At 40.7% G+C, this 17,567-nt stretch overlaps 1 protein-coding gene across 2 annotated transcripts in view; it reads left to right on the top strand.

The window, feature by feature from the left end:
• The window catches only part of LOC124857717 (NACHT, LRR and PYD domains-containing protein 12-like), a 74,785-nt gene extending 64,676 nt beyond the window's left edge, over window positions 1-10,109 (top strand). For both annotated transcript variants that reach the window (XR_007035662.1, XR_007035661.1), the window contains 3 exons: window positions 3,515-3,650; window positions 8,083-8,403; window positions 9,705-10,109. The gene's annotated coding sequence lies outside the window, so the exon portion shown is untranslated. The remainder of the gene's footprint in view (window positions 1-3,514; window positions 3,651-8,082; window positions 8,404-9,704) is intronic.
• Window positions 10,110-17,567: the final 7,458 nt, after the last annotated feature.

Raw genomic sequence — 17,567 nt, 5'->3', positions numbered from 1 at the left:
GAAGAATCTGGAAATGAAGTTAAGTTAGTCTTGGAAACAACTTAGGAAATAATCAGCAACATTTTAGACAACCCTTCACAATGCAAGATCAGATAAAATATTATTCTAATGAAATAATATTTTAAAGAATGATCTGCTGAATAAAACCAACCTTCTGGATGACTAATTCTCAACAGTGTCTAATTAGCTGCCTTCATTTATTCAAATAATATTTAAAGAAATATTATTAAGGGAATATTTTGGAAAGAGCCAAATCTTTCTGGAGAAATGGGCTTAATGGTGTTTACTTAGTTATCAAATCTAGTGAACGATGTTCAGGGACTATTATTCACTAGCTTGAAAACTAGCAACCTTCCTGTTAAGTATTCTTTAGTAGCAAGCACGTGTTCTTACCGGTTAGCAGTTGAGCTAACAAAGAAGTGGATAGTTTAGCACCAGAAACAAACACATACCTTTAAAATACCTCGGTTAATATAAGGGTTAAAATGCATAAGCGCGGACGGCGCGTTATGATCAATGTTCTGTTTAAAAATCACCCTTCAACTAAAGTTTGTCTTAACTTTAAAAACATATAAAGAATACAAACCGGCACTTGTATCTGTCATAACATGTGAATCCTTATGAATACAGTCATCAATGCAAGAGAAGTTACACTCTGTGTAACAATGAATATTATTATTACAGGCAGGACATGAGATACGGACCTCAGTCTTCTTCTGTGTTCATACAACAATGTGACTAAAATGCTAAATTAATAACTAGAAAATTTCGGAAGAAATCTAGACGGGGCCTGCCTCTTGGTGCGTGCTTCTCGGACCGGAGTTTGCTATTTAAAATTCATTGTCTATGCTATTATCAGTTTAAAAAAATTACTAGTAACTCTGGAAGACTGAGGCTTTTATTTTGAAATTTTCAGTAAGCCTTATTTTAAAAAGGGCCAACATAGTCCCATTTCCAACACTTGATGAGCTCCAAAAGTAATGTGAAGCCCAGTACTCCAATTATTTATAATTTTAAATGTAAAGGCTTTTATTTTGTAGAGCATGTTTTGTCTTATTTTGAAAATCTAGCATTGTTGTCCTTTCAGCTCTGGGTTACTTCCTTTAGTTATATACAACCTACTTGCTATTTTAAAACCATTGTCTATGCTATTATCAGCTTTCATAAATAATTAGTAGCCATGGAGGGTTGATGAAAGAAATTGCCCTTTAGGGTTAATCACTGTAGTCTGGGTGTTGAAACAGCAGTACATGCTGTTTAAGTACCCCACACAAAATGGCCGCCGTGTAGTTGCCTCCTATGAAGATGGTCAAAGGGTTAGGGGTCAGGTCAGGTTTAAGCCATAGAAATGAATGAAAATCAATGGAAGTCAATGCAAAGTCCGCAGAAATTTAGTAATCCATGGATGTGTGTGTGACACAGAGAGGCAGGAAGAAAGACAGACTCACATCCAGACATATACCGTAGGAGATACACAGAGCTATAAATAGAACAATGAGGAATGAATCAGCCAATCAGCAAAGAGCGTCAGTGTAACTTGACACCTGCAGCATTTCTAATGCAGCACCTCACTCTGTGTCTCCCCTGGCCTGGCTTTATAACATGGAGGCGCATGCTCCCGAACTACTGGCCATAACTCGGAAACCGTAGGGGCGATCGATGTCATTCTTGGACCGGTTTTATCAGAACGGACAGGGGAACGAGAATATTAACATATTTTTGCTGAAAATATAATATTAAAGGTACAACACTAGGTGAAAAGAAAGGGAAATTGGAGAAAAAGACCAAAATGCCTGAACATGCTCCCGAACAAAGTCTAATATCTCGGAAACCGTACATTGTATTTGAAACTTTTTTGAACTGTTGGTGAAAGCCATCCCTCGTCCCCAATCATGGAGATTTTCATAGCTCCATGTCATTCACATTATAAAATAGGATGATGGAAAGAAATGGTGTCACTCATGGACTACTGGTCAAACTCTCATTGAAAATACATGGCAGAAGGCCTACAGAATTCCTCTGACTCTTGGCGTTCGAGGGGGTTTGACAGAAAACCGTGAGACCTAGAACAACTTTAAAGATATTGCTGTTGCTTTAAATTTTATTGTAAATATGAAAATAATCAAACCAGATTTAAATTTCTGATCTTGTTTCTGACCACATAAAAGAAAAGGATGTTTATCCCTGGTTTCACCAAACAGAACCACTGACTCCATGTGTTTGGGTTCACACTGCTGTGGTGTGAAGAACACAGTCCCAGGTTCAAGTGGACCAGACTGACTCTGCTGGTGTTTTAGACAAACCTTCATCAGATCCCGAGTTGGTCCTTCTAACATTCCTCCAGATATTAGCTTGTTCTCTGGAAGAACGTAGCGGTTCTATTGCAGCTTCGGAGAACTGCATCAGTCTTTAAACCATGTATCGGAACCCTGAGCCATACCTTATAACAGCTTCCTCCGTTTGCTTTAAATACCTGCCCTGTCTTAGGTTTTATTAGATATTTAACAGCAGCTGGTTAGACTCTGACTGAAACACCTGAAATGTCTTGAATCGATTTAATCTCAGTAAAGATCCAGTCTGGAGGGTCCAGAAACCACAGGGTTCTGTTAGAACATACAAAACTTGGGTTTCTGTTTGATAGCTGAGAGCTGGGAATCAAGGAGTGGAGACTGATCCCAGATTGGATCCCAGATTGGATCAGGAATGATGCAGAACTAAAGCAGGATGAGGAGAAGATTGCAGAGTTACTTCCTGAAGCCTTTAGACTGGATTATTTTTAAATATCTGGACTCATTTAATGGGTCATGAGTTTATTTTCCGTAATTCTGCAGCACTAATATTTATAACCAAGCCTCTGATTTTCATAATTCACAAGAAAGCAACATTTGTTCTTTCTTTTTTGGCCTCTATCACTCGTTTTAATCCAGAAAACCAGAGTCTCTTCTCCTCGTCCAAATGGGTTAAATGCCCTGGAATATTATAGATCAACGTGAGGTGAAGGAAACATCTTCAGGGTGAGTTTCTGTGTTTTCCAGGTAGTCGAGGCCAACCTGAACAGAGAGACCTGGGGAACCCTCCATGGGGTAAAAACATCTGCAAACATCTGTCTGTTAATCCGCCAGATCAGGTCATATTTACAGAAGATGCTGATGTTCTTGCAGGATGGATCTGGGCCACGTTGATGCTGATTTATCTGGTTTTAGATTAATGTCTCATTAACTTTTAGCTTGGGTTTTAACCTTGATGTTGGTTTCATGAAAGGACCAAAAGGAGAAACAGTTTTATATTTTAGGACATCAGGACCTCCTGATATTCTCTCACCTTGAGACTGAAGTCCTGGTTCTGTTTGGTTTGGTGTTCATGTTGTATTGGAAACAGCAATGCTTCATCAAGAAGATACATTTTTTTCTCAGAACCTTCTATCTTCAGTGTTAAATGTGACCTTATTGTGCAGGAGAACATGTTTGATGCAGGAGCTCAGAGACGCTGACTGAGTGTCCATCTGTGTCTGCAGGAGACGAGTCCTCCCAGGACGGAGGTCCGTCTCAGAGCAGAAACCCAGAGTTGATGGCCGAGGCCACGATGGACATCAGGAAGCTGCAGCAGTTCCTCGTGGGGCAGCAGGTCAAACCCCAGCAAGGCCTTGTGCAGTAAGTCCTGCAGCAACACATTGTGATGTTAGCATCAAAAAGCATCATTGCTACAACATCGGGTCTGATTCTCAGTGAGTCATTTTATCCACATTTAAAGGAACACGCCTAAGAAGAACATATTGGTGGACCTAAAGTCAAACAGTCCTGAAAACTACACTGTCAGTCCTCTTGAGCACCAGAGATTCATGAGATGTTTGGGTTCTTCTTCTTCTCCATTTGAAAGATAATTGTTTTTGTCTAATTTTAAACATTCAGTGATGCTTTTTTTTTAGTTTAGGTGAGAAAATGTAACTTTTTTTGGATCAGATGACATAACTTTATTAATGCCTCCAGGACTGATCCACTTGTTACCGGAGCAACGGCTAAACAGGAAATGAAGCAAAATAGACACATTAGTTTCTGCTAAAGACCTGCTACCTGTTACCAAGCCATTACAAACAGAACAACAATGACCAGTTCAGGGTTCATAAAACAGAGGCAACATCAAGTTATTATATAAAGTTTGTCCATAAAAACAACAGCCCTAAACATGGAGCCAGAGTCTACAGAACCAATATGTCAGGAGGAACCTGGAGAACCTTTCATGGCATAGTTTCATGCTGGTCCAGAGTCACAAACCTCCCTTATGGTTCATTTCTAACTCTCATCATACAAGTTGATCCAACAGTACCATGTGCTGTGTGAGCTTTCAGAACATTGATATAGAACATTTTAATGCCTTGCTTTCTTTTCTAGTAGATACTCTACAGGATCTGATAAAAGTATTCAAACTCCTTATGTGTTGTTCTCTTCTGCCTCCAGGGTTAGGACAGATGGTTTTGTTTAGTCTTACAGAGATGGTTTTTCAACCTTCTCTTACTCACTTGTATGAGATAACATGTTTCCCACACTGTCAACGTGTCTAGGACAACAGGTTTCAGCTCGTCTCTCTGGGTCTCATGAGAGTTACCTTGAAAACTGTTGTAGCTGACAAGGCGAACATCTGCTTTGTCTAGTCAGAATGATTTGGCAGCACTCCTGAACACATCTCCAACGCTGTAAAAAACCCTTCTCTCTTGCAAGATTATAATAAAGCTGATTCTGAGTGACAATCATCGGTCTCAGTCTTGGTAAAAACAAATTTTTCTACAACAACATGCAGCTGGGATTGCAGATCCAAAAACTGTAACTCAGCTGCACTGTGTGTAAAATGTACTGCTGGTATTTCTCTGCAGCCAATAATCAGAATCAGAATCAGCTTTATTGCCAAGTTCGTACATACAAACAAGGAATTTGACTCCGGTACACTTTGCTCTTTGGTTTTGTTTTTGCATTACAGAATATACATATTTACAATGTACAATATACACATATATAATAAAAAGGTGTATTTGCAACATCTGTATGCTGTTGTTTTGTACTCTATTGAATGTTCATCAGAGAAACAGCCTGGGGGAAGAAACTGTCTCTGTGGCGGCTGGTTTTAGTAAACAGTGCTCTGTAGCGGCGGCCTGAAAGTAAAACTCTGAACAGTTTATGTGCAGGGTGTGTGGGGTCTGCAGAGATTATAGCAGCTCTTTTCTTGACCCTAGACCTGTATAAGTCCTGGATGGAGGGAAGGTCAGCCCTGATTATTCTCTCTGCATTCCTGATTATTTGTTGCAGTCTGCACCTGTCCTGTTTTGTGGATGAGCCAAACCACACTGAGATGGATGAAGATAGGACAGACTGAATTATGGCAGTGTAGAAGATGACCAGCAGCTCCTGTGGAAGGTTGAACTTCTTGAGTTGCCTCAGGAAGTACAGTCTCTGCTGGGCCTTCTTTCGAACAGTGTCTATGTGTGAAGACCATCTCAGGTCCTCAGAGATGGTGGTTCCTAAGAACCTGAAGTGGTCCACTGCCAATACAGTGTTGTTGAGGATGGTGAGGGGGTGTATGGAGGTGGTGTTCTCCAAAAGTCCACCACCATTTCCACAGTCTTGAGTGGGTTCAGTTCAAGGTAGTTCTGACTGCACCAGTGTACCAGCCGATCCCCCTGCTGTCTGTATGCAGACTCATCACCGTCCTGGATCAGTCCAATGACAGTGGTGTCGTCTGCAAACTTAAGGAGTTTCACAGACGAGTCCGATGAGGTGCAGTCATTTGTGTACAGAGAGAAGAGGGGTGGGGATAGAACACACCCCTGGGGGGCACCAGTACTTATTGACCTGGATCGGGAGAAGATGCTCCCCAGTCTCACCTGCTGCTGTCGGTCTGTCAGGAAGCTGTTGATCCACTGACAGGTGGAGGCTGGGACGTTGAGCTGGGTGAGCTTCTGGTGGAGGATGTCTGGTATGATGGTGTTGAAGGCCGAGCTCAAGTCTACAAACAGGATCCAGGCATACGTCCCTGGGTGGTCGAGGTGTTGCAGGATGAAGTGTAGACCTAAGTTAACAGCATCATCTGCCGACCTGTTTGCTCGGTAAGCAAATTGCAGGGGGTCCAGCCTGTGATCTCTTTCAGGTGCTTCAACACCAGCCGCTCAAAGGATTTCATGACCACAGACGTCAGGGCTACAGGCCTGTAGTCATTTAATCCTACGATGGTGGGTTTCTTAGGAACCGGGATGATGGTGGATCGTTTGAGGCAGGAGGGGACCTCACATTTCTCCAGTGACTTGTTGAAGATCCTTGTGAAGATCGGAGCGAGTTGATTTGCACAGGCTTTCAGGCATGATGGAGAGACGTTATCAGGTCCTCCAGCTTTCTTTGTTTTCATGAGCTGAAAGAGCCTGTTTACATCTTCCTCGGAGATCTTTAGTGCAGGCAGAGGATCTGAAGGTAGGGGGTTGGTTGTTTTACGGGTCAAATTTGTTCCTGAATGGGATGTGGAGGGGATGATTTGAGGTGTGAATGGCTTGTTATCATGTCTGCAGTAGAAGCCATTCAGAGGGTTGGCCAGGAGACGACTGTGTTCAGGATGGGTGGAGGGGCTCCTATAGGCAGTCAGGTTTCTTAGACCGGTCCATACAGCTGAAGAGTCACCAGTAGAAAGTCTGTTCTTAAGCTTCTCATTGTAGCAGGTAATCTGGGGTCTGTCATGGTCCTCATGCTGGTTGGTAAAATTCTTTCAGCGCTAAAGAAACAAACAAAGCTGCTGAAGTTCTGGACCAGATTCTGAAGTTCTGGACCAGATTCTGATCAGCATGTTCCTCCTATCAGATGAAACCTGCAGGATGATACAGTCTCTGTACAGGTCCAGGTCATTAAGGCTCTCCCAGTTCTCCTGAGGGGGAGCAGAGTCATAACAGTGATGGGTCAACTTCAACCCCCCATAGTTGTCAACATCCTTTAGCTGATGATGAGTTACAGAACAAGTCCAGATCGCATGATCTGAAAGGGCTCGTCTGGTCATAATGTTTCCCCCTGTCTGACTAAATTGCAGACGAGGTCAATGTATTTAAAGACCTTTAAGAAGTTTTGCTGTATTTACTGTAGTAAACTGTCACTGAAGAGTCACTTTAAAACTTAAGGGTCAAATGTCTTTCTCTAATGTAGGGATGTGCAATTATCAAACCATTTACCATTATGGTGGATTTATCTTTATCATACAAAAATTGATAAAGATAAAGGTATCATACCGTTTTTATATTTATTTTCTAAAATCATTTTATATTTTATTTACATTTTTTAATTGTGCCACAATGTTTTATTTATTTATCTATTTTCTTATTTTACCTCTCGATATCTTCTTTTTTTATATTGACATGTAAAGCACTTTGAGCACCGTCTGGACTGTTGAAAAGTGCTCTATAAATACATTTTGATTGATTGATTAATATGAATTTTGATTTATGGTGACGATGATAAACTCTACATGATGATGTTTATTAAGCCCAAAAACTAAAAGTAATGTTGGTTTTTTTAGCAGCAATAAATATCAATATATTTCTAAATCTGAATAAATGCAGTTATTATAGGATGTTTAGTGATAAAATAGTCACTGCTGTCCTGAAGTAGGTTATTGAATAATCAGTAATTTGTTCTTTAGTTTCTGTTTTTAGGAGCAGTTATTTGTTTTTGTTGGTCTTGACTGCAGAGACGTGTAGTCTTTACTTACAATCTAGTCCTGAAAAATACCTTTTATCATAACCTTTATTGTAATAAATATCACAGAATATTGTTAGAAACCTTTAGGTCCGTATCGTCCATCCCTGCTCTAAAGCACAAACCTTGCAGAAGACAACAGAAGTGGGGTTAAGTTTGTCTCTTTTCCGTCTAAAAATGGCTCAGAAGACAGTCCATTTAGGAGGGCTGTGGTGTCGGAGTTCTGTTGGGTTTGAACAGTTGATGAAGGCAGAACCTATAGCTGCTACTACAAAATGCTCAGAATCAGTCTGTTTTAGGGTCTGAGGTTGTTTCTCTTCAGTAGTTGGTGTCCCTCATTGTTGGTGTCCTCTTGTCTCTTCAGATATTGTCCATCAGAACGTGGTCCACCTCATCCTGCTCCATGAAGATGTGTCTCTGCAGTATTTCATCCCTGCTGTGGCCTGATTCCCTGTAGATAACCTGGGTTCTGGTCCTGCTCAGTGAGAGCTTGAGTGAAAGAACAGGCTGGGAGCTGGTTTCTTTACCTGACAGGGGAGAACATGAAGGTCCTCCATGGAGACTTGAAGAAGACTGTACCTGCTGAACTCTGGTGCATTAAGCATTAGATGTATCATTCAGCGTCTATGAAGTCTCATTCTATGATCCAAAACTACCTGAAACCACCTTCATGTCAATTCAGCAGGTAACTTCCTGTTGGGATATCATGTACAATAAAATATATGTACTGTTGTTGTTTATTGTGTTTGCTAAGAGGAGATAAACCAACGCTATATTAGTTATGAGTAACTGATGCTGTTCTTGTCCACAATATGGACACTAAAATGTCTCTGTTGTCTCTGTTCTTCAGATCTGTGAGTTTTTATTGCAACAGACAAAATGAACATTAGGAAAGAAACACTGACTGTCAAAGACTCCATCTCCCATGAAGCATTGAACAGCTGTGGGAAAAATATTTAAGTTACCAATGATGCAACATGGAGCCGGCCCATGTTAAAAGCAAACTCTGACTGCTTAGGCCCATGGACCATTTTCACAGGATATATAAATAATATAAATCCCAGATGGATGCTTATATTACGTCTAATGGGCTTAAATGAGATCTGGGCTTAAATATTTATTCATTTATAGAACTACATTATAATGCCAAAAGTATCTGTCTACTTCTACACGAACATGAACTTTGATGACATCCTATTCTTCATCTACAAGGTCCAGTTGGTTGATGGACCCACCATTGCCAGAAAAAGCAACTTTAACTATTCTGTTAACATCTTCCAAGGTTTAGGAGTGTGTTCATAGTTAGATGAGAAGACCAGGACCCTTATTCCCAGAGGTCCTCAGAGTCTCCCAGAGAGCTCCTAACTTAGCCTAAAACCTCCTGGTGAGGAGTCTCATCTTCAGACTGATTCAGTTCTCTGCTGAGAGACTCTGAGGACGAGACGGCAGAAACTCCTGTCTTAGTGAGGAGGTGTGGTTGACCCTTTTGCTAGGTGTGGTTGGCCCTGTTGCTAGGTGTGGTTGACCCTGTTGCTAGGCGTGGCTGACCCCGTTGCTAGGTGTGATGCTGTCTTCTAAAAGCTGTGATTGGTTGTTACAAAATAACAACCAATCACAGCTTTTGTTGAAATTGCCTGCATCAATCGCCTGATGCCTCTCTGTAGGGAATTTCAAGGTAGTCCATCTCTAGATGTTGGGTTGCAGAATCCACTAGTGTAGAGGTCAAACTATATCTAGCACTGCTTAGATTCACACACCAGCTCTGATTTCTTCCCAACCACCAGGGTGTTTCATGTCCCTACCAGCCGCCAGGATTACAGATGTACCCAAACCCGTCTATCACGTTAAAATGGCGGTTGTGTGGAGTGGTACTTCTATTCTCCATTTCTTTCTGAAAATTCTGGACGGATTGGTACTTGTTCAAACTCCACAATTACTCTGGAAACTTCAGATGGTGTATGTCTAATAGTTTTTTTTTCATCCTAGGGTTAATACAGAGAGACTTTGAACTGTTGGAAGATACTGGAGCTTATGGAGAAAACGTGACAGAAACAAGAAGAACAAAGCAAAGGAACCACTGCACCCCTTTCCCACAATCTCTTAATGTAAACTGGCTGCAGACAAACTCAATACACTGAACATGTGTCTATAGGGCGATCCTGTGGTCTATTTCAGCAAACCCTACTTTTTCCTTTTTATTTATTTTACCTTTGGGATAAATAGAGTACTTTTGAACTGAATTGAATTAAACACAGGTCTCTTCTCAAGTTTATATACAGGTAGAGACTTGTTGATACAATGTCCTATACTGACTCATGTGTGAACCATCCCTCTTTTTTGCTTACAGTACACGGGACATATTGTAATAATAAAAAATGATCTTGTTCAACAGCTACAAACCTTTTTTTCAGAATGTACTGTTTTTATACTCCTATTTTACTGTAAAGTATGTAGTAAACACCTGAGATGTCCTTTCATTTACCTTCAGATCTTGTCAGAACAGGATGGATCTCACAATTATCAGAATAAAAGAGCATAAGACCTTGAGGCTTGATAGGCCTCAACTTGTAGGTTGCAGTGACTGTCAGTGCATTAGAGCTCAAATGAATTTTCTACCTTAGAAATGTAGAAGGTTAAACTAAACCATGATTACTTGTTGCTTCCATAATGAATAATGACTGTGTGCATCAGACAACCCAGTTGCTTTTCGAATATTCTTTAGTCGGGTCTACCCCTTCATCTGTTTGTCTCCCGAAAAGACCATCAGCTTCTCCATACCCTTCCTTCTCAGCAACAAATGGTTCTTTAGGTTGGACGTGGCAACAATCTGCCTCAGTGTGACCCAGAAGACCTGATCTGCCTCTCTGTGCCGAGAGTGACAGCTTCTTGCCATCTGTGAGGCAATTTAAGGCTGATTCAAACAACCATGTTCTGAGGTTCCCCATCTAGCATACAGAAAGACAGAGTGGGTTCCTGGGTTGCCTGGAGATCCCGTGACTGAGCAACACTTGTTAAATTAGACCTGAGGCAGATTCCTATGTGTTGTTCAGCTGCTGTGAAAGTGGATCAGTGCAGGAGTTCAGAAAACAAAATCCTTTTTCCCTTTAGAGCGGAATTAGAATCGGAATCAAGCAGGAGACCTTTCCCTTGTTTGCAAGACTCTTATTAGCACCAAATGACCTGTAGAGTTTAATCAGATGAAATAATAAAGTTTATTTATTTTTTAGAAGTGGTAGGAGTACTAATGTTTGTTGGTCTGTGCATTTGATAGTTCTTTCTCTCTTGTTTATAATCATTAAGCTAATGTACAGTAGGCAGGAGACATCAGATATTTGCATATACTGTACAAAAAGACACAACCCCCACTTGTACTACTTCTGTCAAAGTCAGACGTTTACATACACTAATATTTCAAATGGAGAATAAAAGATTCAACTACTCTGGTGCTTCAACTAAAAACCAAGATAAAAGTGAAAGATTAAAGTTAGTATTTTAGACATTGAACAAGAAGAAAAACATGTTTATATTTCTGCACTGGATTTGATACAATTTACCTTAGATTATGGACCAGAGCTAAGACTAGAAAATCTCAGTTAAAGAGTAATTGTAAATGCAGAGGACTCAAACTGGTGAGTGTTGTAATGTCAAATTGCAGCTTCACTTCATGCCTTTGGAGTTGGCAGAGCTCCACAGTTTGCCGGAGTCTTTGTACACGACCATTTTGCCATCATCAGTCAGCTGAACGTGGTCCGTCTTCTGGGTTTCCAGTCGAAGATGACAGTTTCCATCCTCCAGCAGGATGAAAAAGAAGACTTGTTGCTACAAATCCAACAGATAAAACAGGCAAACGGCTGGAAAGAAAATAACTTTATTGACATTTCAAACTCCCAAAATGTGTGTTTACCTGGAAAATGGCTTTCTATGCTTTGTTGTTGGACATCAGATACTCTCCCTTGCAAAGCTCATCATTTTGTGACAAAAGATTTCTGCTCATTTTTCTGAAACATTAACATCTGAGCTTGAAGTTCTCTAAAACAGAAAGAAATTATTTTAATAAATATGTATTTACACTTTTGAATGTCCAGCAGCAGTCAGTATGTGTTAAGGGTTGGAGGAGGTGGTGTCGCTCAGATGCAAAGACAAGCGTCTTTATATTGTCTGAACTGGGGTGGAGTGAACATTTATCTATCACAGGTACAACAGATATCTACCATAACTTCTCTTATCTTGTCCTCTCCACTTCTTCATGACAGCATTTCAGTTTTGAGCCTTTAACATTTATCAAGCTCAAGATAACCAGAATTGGAGACCATCAGGATGTTTTATTAGTAGTGTTTCTAGTATTTTAGTTGTTAAGTTATGTTGAAAATGGTACATCGCTGTGCCGATATTTGAGAGTAAAAATGTTCAAATTACTTTTGAGTTGTTTTGATCTAGAAATAATCTAGTGTGCGATTTGTTCTTAAATGCTGCATTGAAACTAATCGATCCCGTCCTCTAGAGTCTGCTGGTATAGACTCCCCTCATGTTTTGGAGAATATCTGACACCTACATGGGACTGCACATCTGGTGAACAGTTCTGGAAAGATATCAGTAATTGACCTTCTCTTTTGGACCGCTGCATCCCACTATTCCCCCTCACTTTCCTTACTTGGAAACTGGTACCAAAGAAAGTTAAATAAACATTTGAGCAAAATGCACCAAAAATGGAATTCCAGGAAGAAAATAAATTTCACAGTAAGATAAAAATTTTACTGAACTATTAGGAAGCATGAGGGAATTTCTCAGGCACTTTAAAAGGCAACTAAACTAAATACTAAGAACATGAACGGTCTGGACATTTATGAATTTGAAGATAGCTAAAACAAAAACTCGATATATAATTTTGGTGATCCTAACTGATCTAAAACAGGAAAGCTGCTTTTAGCTGCTTTCAAGAGATAGTTATACTTTCAACATCACTTCTATGAACTCTGAGCTTGAATTTCTCTTTGAAGGTGAGGAAACAGCGCAACACAGCACAACACTTCACTAATGAAACACATGTGGAATTATATACTGAACAAAAAAGTGTGAAACAACTGAAAATATGTCTTATATTCTAGGTTCTTCAAAGTAGCCACCTTTTGCTTTGATTACTGCTCCACACACTCTTGGCATTCTGTTGATGAGCTTCAAGAGGTAGTCACCTGAAATGGTATGCCCAGTCAGGTTTAATAAGTGGGATTTCAAGCCTTATAAATGGGGTTGGGACCATCAGTTGTGTTGTGCAGGAGGTGGATACAGTACACAGCTGATAGTCCTACTGAATAGACTGTTAGAATTTGTATTATGGCAAGAAAAAAGCAGCTAAGTAAAGAAAAATAAGTGGCCATCATTACTTTAAGAAATGAAGGTCAGTCAGTCCGAACAATTGGGAAAACTTTGAAAGTGTCCCCAACTGCAGTCGCAAAAACCATCAAGCACTACAAAGAAACTGGCTCACATGAGGAAAGGAAAGGAAGACCAAGAGTCACCTCTGCTGCGGACAATAAGTTCATCCGAGTCACCAGCCTCAGAAATCACAGGTTAACAGCAGCTCAGATTAGAGAACAGGTCAATGCCACACAGAGTTCTAGCAGCAGACACATCTCTAGAACTGTTAAGAGGAGACTGTGTGAATCAGGCCTTCATTGTAAAATAGCTGCTAGGAAACCACTGCTGAGGACCTGCAACAAGCAGAAGAGACTTGTTTGGGCTAAAGAACACAAGGAATGGACATTAGACCAGTGGAAATCTGTGCTTTGGTCTGATGAGTCCAAGTTTGAGATCTTTGGTTACAACCACCGTGTCTTTGTGCGGCGCAGAAGAGGTTAACGGATGGCCTCTACATGCCTGGTTCTCACCGTGAAGCATGGAGGAGGAGGTGTGATGGTGTGGCGGTGCTTTGCTGGTGACACTGTTGGGGATTTATTCAAAATTGAAGGCATACTGAACCAGTATGGCTACCACAGCATCTTGCAGCAGCATGCTATTCCATCGAGTTAGCGTTTAGTTGGACTATCATTTATTTTTCAACAGGACAATGATCCCAAACACACCTCCAGGTTGTGTAAGGGCTATTTGACCAAGAAGGAGAGTGATAGGGTGCTGCGCCAGATGACCTGGCCTCTACAGTCACCGGACCTGAACCCAATCGAGATGGTTTGGGGTGAGCTGGACCGCAGAGTGAAGGCAAAAGGGCCAACAAGTGCTAAATATCTCTGGGAACTCCTTCAAGACTGTTGGAAAACCATTTCAGGTGACTACTTCTTGAAGCTCATCAACAGAATGCCAAGAGTGTGCGGAGCAGTAATCAAAGCAAAAAGGTGGCTACTTTGAAGAACGTAGAATATAAGATATATTTTCAGTTGTTTCACACTTTTTTGTTCAGTATATAATTCCACATGTGTTAATTTATAGTTTTGATGCCTTCAGTGTGAAGCTACGATATTCATAGCCATGAAAATAAAGAAAACTCTTTGAATGAGAAGGTGTGTCCAAACTTTTGGTCTGTACTGTATGTATATATATATATATATATATATATATATATATATATGTGTGTATATATGTATATGTGTATATATATATATATATATATATAGTTTCAGCTGGCAACAAGTGATTTATCCCCAACTGGTGCAATGAGTCGCTTCTCATTTCTTAAACAACCATGTCAAAAGACAGATCCCGTGGTCGTGGAAAAGATGTCAGTCTGTTTCAGAAGGGTCAAATCATTGGCATGTATGAAGCAGGGAAAACATCTAAGGACATTACAGAAACTACCAAAAGTAGGTTGAGAACTATCCATCGCATTATTAAAAGCTGGAAGGATAGTGGGGACCCATTGTCTTCGAGGAAGAAATGTGGCTGGAAAACAATCAGGAGCATAAAGATTGGACTCTGGAGCAATGGAAGAAGGTCATATGATCTGATGAGTCCAGATTTACCCTGTTCCAGAATGAAGGACGCATCAGGGTAAGAAGAGAGGCAGGTGAAGTGATGCACCCATCATGCCTAGTGCCTACTGTACAAGCCTGTAGGGGCAATGCTATGATCTGGGGTTACTGTGGTTGGTCAGGTCTGGGTTCAGCAACAGTATGTGTTCAAAGAATGAAGTCAGCTGACTACCTGAATATACTGAATGACCAGATTATTCCATCAATGGATTTTTTCTTCCCTGATGGCACAGGCATATTCCAAGATGAAAATGCCAGGATTCATTGGGCTCGAATTGTGAAAGAGTGGTTCAGGGAGCATGAGAGATCATTCTCACACATGTATCGGCCACCACAGAGTCCAGACCTTAACCCCATTGAGAATCTCTGAGATGTGCTGGAGAAGGCTTTGAGCAGCGGTCAGACTCTACAATCATCAATGCAAGATCTTGGTGAAAAATTAATGCAACACTGGGTGGAAATAAATCTTGCGACATTGCAGAAGCTTATTGAATCAATGCTACAGCGAATGCGAGCCGTAATCAAAGCTAAAGGCAATCCAACGAAATATTAGAGTGTGTGACTTTTTTTGGTGGTGACATTTTTTTTGGCCAAGCAGTGTGTGTGTGTATATATATATATATATATATATATATATATATTATTAACATGCTGCATGTTATTTATTATTAACACGCAACACATACACAGACCTGGCACCATCCACATCACACATACAGGTCCTTCTCAAAATATTAGCATATTGTGATAAAGTTCATTATTTTCCATAATGTCATGATGAAAATTTAACATTCATATATTTTAGATTCATTGCACACTAACTGAAATATTTCAGGTCTTTTATTGTCTTAATACGGATGATTTTGGCATACAGCTCATGAAAACCCAAAATTCCTATCTCACAAAATTAGCATATCATTAAAAGGGTCTCTAAACGAGCTATGAACCTAATCATCTGAATCAACGAGTTAACTCTAAACACCTGCAAAAGATTCCTGAGGCCTTTAAAACTCCCAGCCTGGTTCATCACTCAAAACCCCAATCATGGGTAAGACTGCCGACCTGACTGCTGTCCAGAAGGCCACTATTGACACCCTCAAGCAAGAGGGTAAGACACAGAAAGAAATTTCTGAACGAATAGGCTGTTCCCAGAGTGCTGTATCAAGGCACCTCAGTGGGAAGTCTGTGGGAAGGAAAAAGTGTGGCAGAAAACGCTGCACAACGAGAAGAGGTGACCGGACCCTGAGGAAGATTGTGGAGAAGGGCCGATTCCAGACCTTGGGGGACCTGCGGAAGCAGTGGACTGAGTCTGGAGTAGAAACATCCAGAGCCACCGTGCACAGGCGTGTGCAGGAAATGGGCTACAGGTGCCGCATTCCCCAGGTCAAGCCACTTTTGAACCAGAAACAGCGGCAGAAGCGCCTGACCTGGGCTACAGAGAAGCAGCACTGGACTGTTGCTCAGTGGTCCAAAGTACTTTTTTCGGATGAAAGCAAATTCTGCATGTCATTTGGAAATCAAGGTGGCAGAGTCTGGAGGAAAACTGGGGAGAAGGAAATGCCAAAATGCCAGAAGTCCAGTGTCAAGTACCCACAGTCAGTGATGGTCTGGGGTGCCGTGTCAGCTGCTGGTGTTGGTCCACTGTGTTTTATCAAGGGCAGGGTCAATGCAGCTAGATATCAGGAGATTTTGGAGCACTTCATGCTTCCATCTGCTGAAAAGCTTTATGGATATGAAGATTTCATTTTTCAGCACGACCTGGCACCGGCTCACAGTGCCAAAACCACTGGTAAATGGTTTACTGACCATGGTATCACTGTGCTCAATTGGCCTGCCAGCTCTCCTGACCTGAACCCCATAGAGAATCTGTGGGATATTGTGAAGAGAACGTTGAGAGACTCAAGACCCAACACTCTGGATGAGCTAAAGGCCGCTATCGAAGCATCCTGGGCCTCCATAAGACCTCAGCAGTGCCACAGGCTGATTGCCTCCATGCCACGCCGCATTGAAGCAGTCATTTCTGCAAAAGGATTCCCGACCAAGTATTGAGTGCATAACTGTACATGATTATTTGAAGGTTGACGTTTTTTGTATTAAAAACACTTTTCTTTTATGGGTTGGATGAAATATGCTAATTTTGTGAGATAGGAATTTTGGGTTTTCATGAGCTGTATGCCAAAATCATCCGTATTAAGACAATAAAAGACCTGAAATATTTCAGTTAGTGTGCAATGAATCTAAAATATATGAATGTTAAATTTTCATCATGACATTATGGAAAATAATGAACTTTATCACAATATGCTAATTTTTTTAGAAAGACCTGTACATCTTGTCATAATACAGTATAATGACCGCTTTAAACAATTTTTTTGAAACCTATTCCAATATTTGGTATGTGTATTATTCTATATTTTTTCATGTAAAATGTACCTCACCACAGGTTAGGACTGGGCGATAGACCAAAATTTACAATGACAGATGTCATTTTGCCCATGTCGGTATTTTCAGTGTTTTAAAATAATGAAACGAAAAGTCGTTTTTGTCGGCTATGCTCATGTCACTTTAAGATGATGCGCTACGAGTACAGTCTGTAGTCACGTGATTCTACCCCACTGAGTCTACTACAAGAAGTGAAAGGGAGGATGAGGTTGAGAAAATGGAGGAAATTTCAAATATTGAAGCAGCTGGGGGAGGGGGTCGTCTGGTAATGGTTAAGTTAGTGTCACCATTTATTACCGAGGAGAACTGCTCAATATTACATGATATTCATTGGAGGCCATATCACCCAGCTATACTGCAAGTATCCATCTCTCTTACTCGATGCCAAGTAAAACAGGAAGACAGGTCAATAAGCTCAGACCTAACC

The sequence above is a fragment of the Girardinichthys multiradiatus genome, chromosome 21, assembly GCF_021462225.1.
Source record: "Girardinichthys multiradiatus isolate DD_20200921_A chromosome 21, DD_fGirMul_XY1, whole genome shotgun sequence".
Lineage (NCBI taxonomy): Eukaryota > Metazoa > Chordata > Actinopteri > Cyprinodontiformes > Goodeidae > Girardinichthys > Girardinichthys multiradiatus.
This window is presented reverse-complemented; position numbering and strand designations above follow the sequence as displayed.